Source organism: Saccopteryx bilineata, chromosome X, assembly GCF_036850765.1.
Source record: "Saccopteryx bilineata isolate mSacBil1 chromosome X, mSacBil1_pri_phased_curated, whole genome shotgun sequence".
Classification (NCBI taxonomy): Eukaryota; Metazoa; Chordata; class Mammalia; order Chiroptera; family Emballonuridae; genus Saccopteryx; species Saccopteryx bilineata.
This window is the reverse complement of record NC_089502.1, coordinates 77,673,128-77,686,349: the sequence shown is the minus strand read 5'-3', so window position 1 is coordinate 77,686,349 and position 13,222 is coordinate 77,673,128. Positions and strand designations below refer to the sequence as shown.

The 13,222-nt window shown below is 38.1% G+C and overlaps 1 pseudogene; it reads right to left on the bottom strand.

Annotated features, from left to right (window-relative positions):
• Positions 1-3,262: 3,262 nt before the first annotated feature.
• LOC136317706 (synaptobrevin homolog YKT6 pseudogene) lies at positions 3,263-3,781 on the bottom strand (annotated as a pseudogene).
• Between the last annotated feature and the right edge of the window lie 9,441 nt (positions 3,782-13,222).

Genomic DNA, 13,222 nt, shown 5'->3' with positions numbered 1-13,222 from the left:
ACAATCAAGATAAATCTACCCAGCAAAGTAGTCATTTGGAATTGAAGGACACATAAAGATCTTCCCAGACAAGAAAAAGCTAAAGGAGTTCAACAGCACCAAACCAGTATTATATAAACTGTTAAAGAGTCTTCTTTAAGAAGAAGAAAAGGCCCTGGCCAGTTGGCTCAGTGGTAGAGCATCGGCCTGTTGTGAGGGGACCCGGGTTTGATTCCCGGCTAGGGCACATAAGAGAAGCACCCATTTGCTTCTCCACCCCGCACTCCTTCACCCTGTCTCTCTCTTGCCCTCCCGCAGCCAAGGCTCCATTGGAGCAAAGATGGCCCAGGTGCTGGGGATGGCTCCTTGGCCTCTGCCCCAGGCGCTAGAGTAGCTCTGGTTGCGGCAGAGGGATGCCCCGAAGGGGCAGAGCATCGCCCCCTGGTGCGCAGAGTGTCGCCCCTGGTGGGCGTGCCGGGTGGATCCCGGTCAGGTGCATTCGGGAGTCTGTGTGACTGTCTCTCCCCATTTCCAGCTTCAGAAACATACAAAAAAAAAGAAGAAGAAAAAAATGATAAAATACATGAACGATGAACAACTAAGTCCTGCACTATGAGTTGAAGCTTCTCATCTCTCTCCCTTCCCCCCGCTCTCTCTCAATATACATATACAAACAATAAAAATACAAAAAATACATATCTATCAACCATTGAATCTAAAAAAAACCCCAAAATAAACAAACAAGCAGAATAGAAACAGACTCATAAATACGGAGAACCTTTTTACGGTTGCCAGATGGGACAGGAGTTGGGGGAATGCTGAAAATGGTGAAGTGATTAAGAAGTACAAATTGCTAATTACAGAAAAGTCATGGGGATGTAAAGTATAGCATAGAGAATATAGTCAATGATATTCTGATAATTATGTATGTTGTCAGATGTATGTGAGACTTATTCGGATGATCACTTAGTAAGTTGTGTAATGTCTAATGACTGGGGTGTACAACTGAAACAAATATTATAATGTATGTCACCTAAATTGAAAAATAAAATTTTTTAATTTAAAATATGTAAATGATATTAAAAGCATAAAAGAGGGGGAGTAAAAGTATAGGTCCTACATGCCATTGAATTAAATTGTTATTAGTGTAAAGTAGACTATTATATATATATGTATAAGTTATTTTATGTAAACCTTATGGTAACCACAAAGCAAAAATATACAACAGATTCACAAAAGATAAAGAGAAGGGAATCAAAGCATACTAGTATGGAACATCATCAACTCACAAAGAAAAGTAGCAAGAAAGTAAGAAAGGAACTACAAAACAGGCAGAAAACAATAAAATGGCATTAGTAAGTTCTTACCTATTTATAATTACTCTAGATGTAAATGGATTCACTTCTACAATCAAAAGGCATAGAGTGGATGAATGAATAAAAAAAAACAACTATGTACTGTGACAAGAGACTTGCTTCAGTAATAAGGACATACATAGTCTAAAAATGAAGGGACGGCAAAATGTATTCCCTGTAAGTGGAAACCAAAGAGAGTAGCCATACTTTTATCAGACAAAATAGACTTCAAGACAAAATGAGACAAAGATGATAATTATATAATGATAAGGGGTGGTCAGTTAATCAATGATATAGTAATAAGAAATATATATGCACACAATATCATCAAACATTGTATAAATGTATAAGAAAATGAACAAATTTGAAGACAGAACTAGATAATAATACAGTAACAGTAAAAGACTTCAACATTCCACTTTACACAATGGATAGATTATCCAGACAGAAAATCAATAAGGAACTGGACTTCAACTATATTCTAGACCAAATAGACCCAACAGACATATACACATTTCATGTAACAGTAGCAGAATACACATTCTTCTCAAGTGCACACAGAATCCTCCATGATAGATCATATGATACATCAGAAAACAAGTCTAAGAAAAAATATTGTTTTTGGAATTTCAGAAGGCAACTTTATCTAGATAGAAAGCTCTCAAACAACACAGAGAAAAGTTAGGCAGCAATTATTACAATACACTCTTTGCCAAATGACTTCACATTAGAATAACAGGATCAGGGGAAATGATGACACAGGGTGGAGTCAGCCTCCCCACTCTCACTTTCTCTTCCTAATCCACCCCCCCACTACAGTTTCCCCCACCATTATCCTCCAAAGCAGGACAGTCAGACATGACCCAACCTTCTTAAATGGGGTTCAGGGGCCAGTGAGAAGGCTGAGTTTGCACCTTCCCAGGATGTGTATGGCAGTAAGAAAATCACACCAGCAGGCTACGTTAAGGGTAAGCCTGAATGTTTTGGCCAGCACAGTGCCCAGGGAAAAAGGGCAAGCAGCAGGTAAATCTGCTAGGGGTAGGGTACTTGGAAATCATGCAGATCCCACATTCTGGCCCAAGCAAGAGAAATCATGGCTGTTGGCACTTTCTGTTGAGGTAGTGGGACTTTTGAGTAAAGCAAGAACCAGCACACTTGGAGAAGGATCCCAGAGGATGATATCACACTGGTTGAACCCACCCCAAAAGGAGATTCCATGGGGACCAGTCCCAAGGGTTCATCTTGATCTTTTGTCCTCAGGCCACAAAGCAGGTTATGAGGAGGCAGTTTGGAACATGGCAGTAGTACCTGAGAGCCCAGACAGGACAAGAAGGACCTGGAACGTCCTGGACCATCAGCTGGTCCAGACTTGTTTCCAGGGATGGGTAGCTTGCTGCTGGGTGAAAGAAACAGCCATGTTATTTCAAGGGAGTCAGGCATCTGGGAGGGTGGCACTGGCTCAGACCACAGGTGGGAAGCAGGACGTTAGGAGTCCTTGGGTCATCTGGCACCTACTCTTGTTGCCACAGGAAAGGCCACTTGCTAAGATGTTGCCAAGACAATCTTGTTACCAGAGAGGCATAAGACTGTGATCCAGACATTCAAAGCCAAACTGCAAGTCAGGGCAGGTGTTCCTGCCCCTGTCCAAATACCTCCCAGGCTTCCTGTACAACTTCATGGAAACCAATCTCACCAGAAATACAAACCATGTCCAGAACCTGTGAATCCTAGTGACTGTCTCATCACAGCCTTGTCCCTGAAGTGTTGGCTCATGCCCTGCTTACCTTCACTGTCTACTGGCTTTGGGGGGGGGGAAGAGAGAGACAGAGAGGAAGGAGAAGGGGAGGGGTGGAGAAGCAGATGGGTGCTTCTCCTGTGTGCCGTCACCGGGAATCGAACCCGGGACTCCCACACGCCAGGCTGATCCTCTACCACTGAGCAAATGGGCCAGGGCTGCCTTGTTCTAACAAAGACTCCATGGTGTTATATAGAATGATTTGGGTCTCATTTAGTTCAACCTGCACTTTACTCGTGAGTTCAACTTCTCAGGGATTCTGGTAAGTACTAAGGTAGCCATTCAGGGCTGCATACTGGATGGTAGCAGGGGATCCAACTGGCCACTTGATCCTTCTGAAGTGTTTGGAAAAATTATCCAGCACCTTCGCCAGTAAGGTGAAAATCACCCAGGATGAGTACCAGCTGTCAGCAATGATCACTCCTGCAAGACTGTCATTTCTCACATGGGCATGACCCCGATATTTTTGTTCTTTGACAGAAACTCTGCTTCCTCTTGCTAAACACACCACAATCAGCTGACTAGTGAAGGCTGTGAATTTCTGAACACTGGACAAATAGAAGAAGCTGAAGGATGACATGTCATAGGTAGTTTTGAGCAGCACCACCTTGTGCTTGACTTTGTAGAGAATGTTTATAATGTATAGCTTCATGGTGACATGCCTCAGGGCTGCCTGCCTGGTTAAGGAACTGGCTCACAGTGAGCAACATAGCCACTGTCCCTCAAGATCACCTCTAGCTGCTGACATGTCAGATGGCATCTCCTCCTCCTGGCCCAAGTCTCAGAAAATTTAATAATATTGCAATCTCTCTCTTGTCTCTCTTTCTGTCTTCTCTCTAAATGAACAATTAAAAAACAAAAACAGGAGATGGGATGATGGCAATGGAGAAGGCGGACGCACAGACGCCCAGCTGTCACCACCAAACTGGAATACAAAACAAATTTAGAAAAAATCAGCGTGAAATACCAACTCTGGACTAGAAGAACAGCTCTCAAAAACCAAGGAGCAAAGAAGAAGCCACAACAAACCTGGTTGAGAGTGCCTGAATCTCCTCTGCTTACAGGAATGGAGGGGAGAAGGAGGCTGAGAGCCCATAGGGGATCTCATCCAAGGGAAAAGAGCAGAAAATAGTGCTCACAGCCACTTGCCTGGCGACCAGGGAGTGAGGTGTGTTGAAAAGACCAGCTTATCTCCCAATTGGAAAGGACAGGGAGAGGGACAGACCGTGAGAGGCTACGGAATGCAGGAAACGAACTAAAAAAGCTGACTCATTCGTGCTGGAGGCAGCCATAGCTGGGGGAGGGACTAAACCTTCCACAAAACAGTACTGAATTGCTTCTGGATCAGAGATCTCTGGACATCTCTCCAGCTCCAATCAGTACAACAAGACACAGCTGAAAACAAAAAGTGGGGAGGAGAGGCAGTAACTCAGTACTCCATGGAGATCTGTGATACACCTCCCCCTACTGAAGCTGAGAAAACACCCTGCCCCCAGAGAGATTAGTTGGCTAAAGAGGCCTTCAAGGTATCAGGTTACACACATCGCATTCCTGGATACACTTTCAGGAAGCCCCCTGCTGAGATAAATAAACAAGACTATCACGTGTTAAGAAAACAAACAAATCAAGACTTCAAAGCTGCCCAAATTTCGAAAGTGGATTACAAATAATAGGTGATACCAACCCAAGAAGACCTAGAAATAACACAACTGAAAACTGGAGGCAGACAACACCAAGCCTAGACTCAACCAACTCTACAAATACAACACCCAAACACAATGAGAACACAAAAAAAGTGCAATCCAAATGAAACCACAAGAGATACCTTGAGGAGATGAACTGAGTGATATGGAAATAATCAAACTTTCAGATGCGGAGTTCAAAATAATGATTGTAAGGATGCTTAGGGATCTTAGAACAACAATGGATGGTCATTATGAACACCCAAATAAAGAAATAGCAAGTATAAAAAAGAATCAGATGAAGATGACAAATACAATATCAGAAATATAGACCGCAGTGGAAGGAATTAAAAATAGGATAGATAGAGATGAGGATCGAATCAGCTGGTTGGAGGACAACTAGAATGAAGGCATGAAAGCAGAGAAGAAAAAAGAAAACTCAAAAAGTCAGTGGAAATTCTTAGAGAGCTCTGTGACAACATGAAGAGAGATAACATCCGCATAATAGAGGTTCCTGAAGAAGAAAAAAAACAACAAGGGATACACACATTGTTCAATCATCTCATAGCTGAAAACTTCTCTGAATTGATGCAGGAGAAACTCTCACAAGTTCAAGAAGCACAGAGGACTCCATTAAAGACAAACCCAAAGAAACCAACACCAAGACACATCATAATTAAAATACAAAAGCTAAGAGATAAAGAGAAAATATTAAAAGCTGCAAGAGAAAAAAAACCTATCACCTACAAATGAGCCCCCATAAGGAAAACATCCGACTACTCAACAGAAACACTTGAGAACAGAAGGGAATTGCAACAAATATTCAAAGTAATGCAATACAAGAACCTACAACCAAGACTACTTTATCCAGCAAGGCTATTGTTTAAAATTGAAGGAGAAATAAAAAGTTTCCCAGACAAAAAACAAATCAAGGAATTCATTACAACCAAACCAATGCTGCAAGAAATGTTAAGGGGCCTGTTGTAAACAGATCAAAGGAAAAAAAGAATATAGCAAAAAAGGATTACAGCTTTAAAGAATAAAATGGCAATAAAAAACTACATATCAATAATAACCGTAAATGTAAATGGATTAAATGATCCAATCAAAAGACATAGGGTAGATGCATGGATAAGAAAACAGGACCTGTACATATGCTGTCTACAAGAGACACACCTTATAACAAAAGATACACATAGATTGAAGGTAAAAGGATGGGAAAAAACATTTCATGCAAATGGAAATGAAAAAAAAGCTGGGGTAGCAATACTTATATCAGACAAAATGGACTTTAAAACAAAGGATATAGTAAGAGAAAAAGAAGGCCACTACATAATGATAAAGGGAGTAATCCAACAGGAAGATATAACTCCTATAAATATCTATGCACCTAATATAGGAGAACCTAAATATATAAAGCAGACTTTGGTGGATTTAAAGGGCGAGATCAACAACAATACTATAATAGTAGGGAATTTCAATACTCCACTAACATCACTAGATAGATCCTCAAGAAAGAAAATTAACAAAGCAACAGCAGACTTAAAAAATACACTAGATCAACTCGATTTAATAGATATTTTCAGAACCTTTCACCCTAAAGCAGTAGAATATACATTCTTTTCAAGTGCTTATGGTACATTCTCTAGGATAGACCACATGTTAGGGCAAAAAAAGTGCTCTCCACAAACTTAAGAAGATTGAAATCATATCAAGCACTTTCTTTGATCACAACGGCATGAAACTAGAAATGAATCACAACAGAAAAGCTAAAAATTCTCAAACACATGGAAACTAAATAGCAGGTTGTTAAATAAAGAATGGATTGAAAATGAGATCAAAGAAGAAATAAAAAAATTCCTAGAAACTAATGACAATAAGCATACAAAAACTCAAAATTTATGAGACATAGCAAAAGCAGTCCTGAGAGGGAAGTTCATACCACTACAGGCACACTTTAGGAAACTAGAAAAAGCTCAAATAAACAACTTAACCATACATCTAAAAGAACTAGAAAAAGAACAGCAAGTAAAGCCCAAATGTAGTAGAAGGAAGGAAATAAGAAAGATCAGAGCAGAAATAAATGACATAGAGGGTAAAAAAACAATACAGAGAATCAATGAAACTAGGAGCTGGTTCTTTGAAAAGGTAAACAAGATTGACGAATCTTAACTATACTCCCCAAGAAAAAGAGAGAGAGGACTCAAATAAATAAAATTAGAAATAAGAGTGGAGAAATAACAACCGACACAACAGAAATACAAAATATTGTAAGAAAATACTATGAAGAACTGTATGCCAAAAAACTAGACAATCTAGATGAAATGGACAAATTCCTTGAAACATACAATCTTCCAAAAATCAATCTGGAAGAATCAGAAAACCTAAACAGACCAATTACACCAAAATGAGATCGAAAGAGTTATCAAAAAATTCCCAACAAAGACAAGTCCAAGGCCTGATAGCTTCAGAACTGAATTCTACCAAATATTCAAAGAAGAACTAACTTCTATCCTTCTCAAACTATTTCAAAAAATTCAAGAGGAAGGAAGACTTCCAAGCTCCTTTTATGAGGTGAGCATAATTCTGTTTCCAAAACCAGGCAAAGACAACACAAACAAAGAAAATTACAGGCCAATAACTGATGAACATAGATACTAAAATCCTCAACAAAATATTAGCAAATCAGATCCAACTATATATGGAAAAAATCATACACCATGATCAAGTGGGATTTATTCTGGGGAGGCAAGGCTGGTACAATATTTGTAAATCAATCAATGTGATACATCACATAAACAAAAAGAAGGAGAAAAACCATATGATAATTTCAATAGATGCAGAAAAAGCATTTGATAAAATCCAGCACCCTTTCATGATCAAAACTCTCAGCAAAGTAGGAATACAGGGAACATACCTCATCATGATAAAAGCCATCTATGACAAACCCACAGCCAACATCATACTCAATGGGCAAAAATTAAAAGCAATACCTTAAGATCAGGAACAAGGCAGGGGTGCCACCTTTCACTCCTATTATTTAACATAGTCCTTGAAGTCCTAGTCACAACAATCAGACAAGAAAAAGAAATAAAAGGCATCTGAATTGGAAAAGAAGAAGTAAAACTATCATTATTTGCAGAAGATATGATATTGTATATAGAAAACCCTAGTCTCAATCAAAAAACTCCTGGACCTGATAAATGAATTCAGCAAAATGGCAGGATATAAAATCAATACTCAGAAATCAGAGGCATTTTTATACGCCAACAATTAACAGTCAGAAAAAGAAGTTAAGGAAATAATCCCCTTCACAATTACAACCAAAAAAATAAAGTACCTAGGAGTAAACTTAACCAAGGAGACTAAAGACTTGTACTCGGAAAATTACAAAGCATTGATAAAATAAATCAAGGAAGACACAAACAAGTGGAAGCATATACCATGCTCATGGTTAGGAAGAATAAACATCATTAAAATGTCAATATTGGATGTGAGGGCGATCTGGCTGTGACATCTGTCACCCCATTGATCGCCAGGGTTGATTCTGCTGATCTGGCTGGCTAGGCGGGTGTCCCCTTCCTCCCTCACCGCTCCATGTGCGTCCCTCTTAAAGCTGCACGCTCGGTCGAAGAGGACGACCTTCCCCGCTAGAGGAGAGGACCGTTCTTCGGTCAAGGGTATACGAGTAGCTGCGCTCCCCTGCTAGAACCTCCAAACAAGTCTCAAAATATCAATATTACCCAAAGCAACTTATAAATTCAATGCAAAACCGATTAAAATACCAATGGCTTAGTTCAAAGATATAGAACACATATTCCAAAAATTTATATGGAACCAAAAAAGAACACGAATACCCTCAGCAATCTCAAAAAAGAAGAATAAAGTGGGAGATATCACACTTCCTAATATCAAGTTACACTACAAGGCCATTGTACTCAAAACAGCCTGGTACTGGCATAAGAACAGGCATATAGATCAATGGAACAGAACAGAAAACCCAGAAATAAACCCACAGTTCTATGGACAACTGATATTTGACAAAGGAGGTAAGGAAATACAATGGAGTAAAGACAACCTATTTAACAAATGGTGTTGGGAAAATTGGACAGCTACCTGCAAAAGAAAAATGAAACTAGATAATCAACTTACACCATTCACAAAAATAAACTCAAAATGGATAAAAGACTTAAATGTAAGCCTTAAAACTATAGGCATATTAGAAGAAAACATAGGCAGTAAGCTCTCTGACATCTCTCGGAGCAATATATTTGCTGATTTATCTCCACGGGGAAGTGAGATAAGAGACAGGATAAACAAGTGGGACTATATCAAACTAAAAAGCTTTTGCACAGTGCCTGACCTGTGGTGGCGCAGTAGATAAAGCATCGACCTGGAAATGCTGAGGTCGCCGGTTCGAAACCCTGGGCTTCCCTGGTCAAGGCACATATGGGAGTTGATGCTTCCAGCTTTTCCCCACCTTCTCTCCTGTCTCTCTCTCCTCTCTCTCTCCCTTTCTGCCTCTCTCTCTTCCATTCCCTCTCCTCTCTAAAATGAATAAATAAAATAAAAAATAATAAAAACAAAAAACAAATAATACATTAACCTACAGTTTAAAAAAAAAGCTTTTGCACAGCTAAAGATAAAAAAAACAGAATAAAAAGACAAGCTACACAATGGGAGAACATATTTGACAATACATCTGATAAGGGGTTAATAACCAAAATTTAGAAAGAACATATAAAACGCAACACCAGGAAGACAAACAGTCCAAACAAAAAATGGGCAAAAGGAATGAATAGACACTTCTCCAAAGAGGACATACAGATGGCCAATAGGCATATGAAAAAATGCTCAACATCACTAATCATTAGAGAAATGGAAATTAAAACCACAATGAGATATCACCTCACACCAGTTAGAATGGCGCTCATCAACAAAACAACACAGAATAAGTTCTGGCGAGGATGTGGAGAAAAGGGTATCCTCCTGCACTGCTGGTGGGAATGCAGACTGGTGCAGCCACTGTGGAAAACAGTACGGAGGTTCCTCAAAAAATTAAAAATAGAACTGCCTTTTGATCCAGCTATCCCACTGTTAGGAATATACCCCAACAACACCATACCAATGTATGAAAAGAAGAAATGCACCTCCATGTTTATGGCAGCACTGTTCACAATAGCGAAGATCTGGAAACAGCCTAAGTGTCCATCAGAGGACGAGTGGATAAAAAAACTTTGGTACATATATACTATGGAATACTACTCAGCCATAAGAAATGATGGCATCGGGTCATTTACAATAACATGGACGGACCTTGATAACATTATACGGAGTGAGATAAGTAAATCAGAAAAAAACTAAGAACTATATGAATCCATACATAGATGGGACATAAAAATGAGACTTAGAGACGTGAACAAGAATGTGATGGCAAACAGGGGTGGGAGGGTGGGGGGATGGGGCGAGTAAGGAGAGATGGGTTGGGGGAGGGTAGGGGCACAAAGAAAATTAGATAGAAGGTAACAGAAGACAATTTGACTTTGGGGAGAAGTATACAGCACAATCAAATATCAAAATAATCTGGAGATGTTTTCTCTTAATATATGTACCTTGATTTATTGATCTCAATGCATTAAATTTAATAAATAAATTAAAAAAAACAAAAACCTGTCCTGTGGTAGTGCAGTAGATAAAGCGTCAACCTGGAATGCTGACTTTGCTGGTTTTAAAAATAATATTAGAACTGTACCATTTACCTTTCCTAACCACAATAAAAAACTAAAAATCGGTTAACAGGAGCAAAGCTAAAAATTTCACAAAAATGTATATAGTAAGAAACACATTCCTCTAACCTTCTTCATTATATTTCTTTCTTTCTTATTGTCATTGGTCAACATGGGAGGGTAGATTAGCTGCTCTAAAATTCAATAAAATATGCTATTTAAAAAAAAAGAAAGGAATTCAATACAACCAAACGACTGCTATAAGAAATGTTAAGGGGCCGGTTGTAAACAGATCGAAGGGGAAAAAATATACAGCAAAAAAGGAATACAGCATTAAAGAATAAAATGGCAATAAACAACTACATATCAATAACAACCTGAAATGTAAATGGATTAAATGATCCAATCAAAAGACACAAGGTAGCTGCATGGATAAGAAAACAGGACCCATACATATGCTATCTACAAGAGACACACCTCAAAACAAAAGATGCACATAGACTGAAGGTAAAAGGTTGAAAAAAAAGTAATTCATGCAAATGGAAATGAAAAAAAAAGCTGGAGTAGCAATACTAATATCGGACAAAACAGACTTTTAAAAAAGGGCTATAGTAAGAGATAAAGAAGGTCAGTACATAATGATAAAGGGAGCAATACAACAGGAAGATATAACCATTATAAATATCTACGCACCTAACATAGGAGCACCTAAATATATAAAGCAGACCTTGATGGATATAAAGGGCAATATCAATAGCAATACTATAATAGTAGAGGATTTAAATACCCCACTAACATCACTAGATAGATCCTCAAGAAAGAAAATTAACAAAGAAACAGCAGACTTAAAGGACACACTAGGTGAACTGGATCTAATAAATATCTTCAGAACCTTTCACCCTAAAGGAGCAGACTATACATTCTATTCAAGTGCTAATGGTACATTCTCTAAGATAGACCACATGTTAGGGCACAAAAGCGGTCTCAACAAATTTAAGAAGACTGAAATCATATCAAGCATTTTCTCTGATCCCAATGGCATGAAACTAGAAATCAACCACAACAGAAAAACTAAAAAATACTCAAACACATGGAAACTAAATAGCATGTTATTAAATAACAAATGGGTTAACAATGAGATCAAAGAAGAAATAAAAAAATTCCTCGAAACGAATGATAATGAGCATACAACAACTCAATTTTTGGGATACAGCAAAAACAGTATGGAGAGTGAAGTTAAAGCATTACATGCATAGCTTAAGAAGCTAAAAGAAGCACAAATAAACAAATTAACCCTGCATCTAAAAAGACCTAGAAAAAGAGCAGCAAGTACAGTCCAGAGTTAGTAGAAGGAAGGAAATAATAAAGATGAGAGCACAAATAAATGACATACAGGCTAAACAAACGATACAGAGAATCAATGAAATTAGGAACTGCTTTTTGAAAAAGTAAACAGGATCTATGCACCTTTAACTGGTCTCACCAAGAAAAAAAGAAAGAGAACTCAAATAAATAAAATTAGAAATGAGAGTGGAGAAATAACAACTGACGCAACAGCAATACAAAAAGATTGTAAGGAAATACTATGAAGAACTGTATGCCAAAAAATTAGACAACCTATATGAAATGGAAAAATTCCTTGAAACATATAATCTTTAAAAATCATTCTGGAAGAATCAGAAAACCTAAACAGACCAATTACAACAAATGAGATCAAAACAGTTATCAAAAAACTCCCAACAAACAAAAGCCCACGGCCCAATGGCTTCACAAGTGAATTCTACCAAATATTCAAAGAAGAACTAAGTCCTATCCTTCTCAAGCTATTTCAAAGAATTCATGAGGAAGGAAGACTTCCAAGGTCCTTTTATGAGGCGAGCATAATTCTGATTCCAAAACCAGGCAAAGACAACACAAAGAAAAAAAATTATAAGCCAATATCCCCGCTGAATTTAGATGCTAAAATCCTCAATCAATCAATGTGATTCAATACATAAACAAAAGGAAGGAGAAAACCACATGATAATTTCAATAGATGCAGAAAATAATTTGATAAAATGCAGCACACATTTATGGTCAAAACTCTCAGCAAAGTGGGAATATAGGGAACATACCTCAACATGATAAAGGCCATCTGTGACAAACCCACAGCTAACATCATACTCAATGGGCAAAACTTAAAAGCAATCCTCTTAAGATCAGGAAAAGGCAGGGGTGCACCCTTTCACCACTCTTTTTCAACATATTCCTGGAAGTCCTAGCCACAGCAATCAGACAAGAAGAAGGAATAAAAGGCATCCAAATTGGAAAAGAAATAAAACTATCATTATTTGCAGATAATATGATATTGTATATACAAAACCCGAAAGTCTCAATAAAAAAACTCCTGGACCTGATAAATGAATTCAGCAAGGTGGCAGGATATAATTTAATATTCAGAAATCAGAGGCATTTTTATACACCAACAATGAACTGTCAGAAAGAGAAATTAAGGAAACAATCCCCTTCAATATTGCAACAAAAACAAAAAATAAAGTACCTAGGAGTAAATTTAACCAAGGAGATTAAAGACTTGTACTCGGAAAATTACAAAGCATTGATAAAAGAAATCAAGGAAGATACAAACAAGTGGAAGCATATACCATGCTCATCATTAGGAAGAATAAACATCATTAAAATATCTAT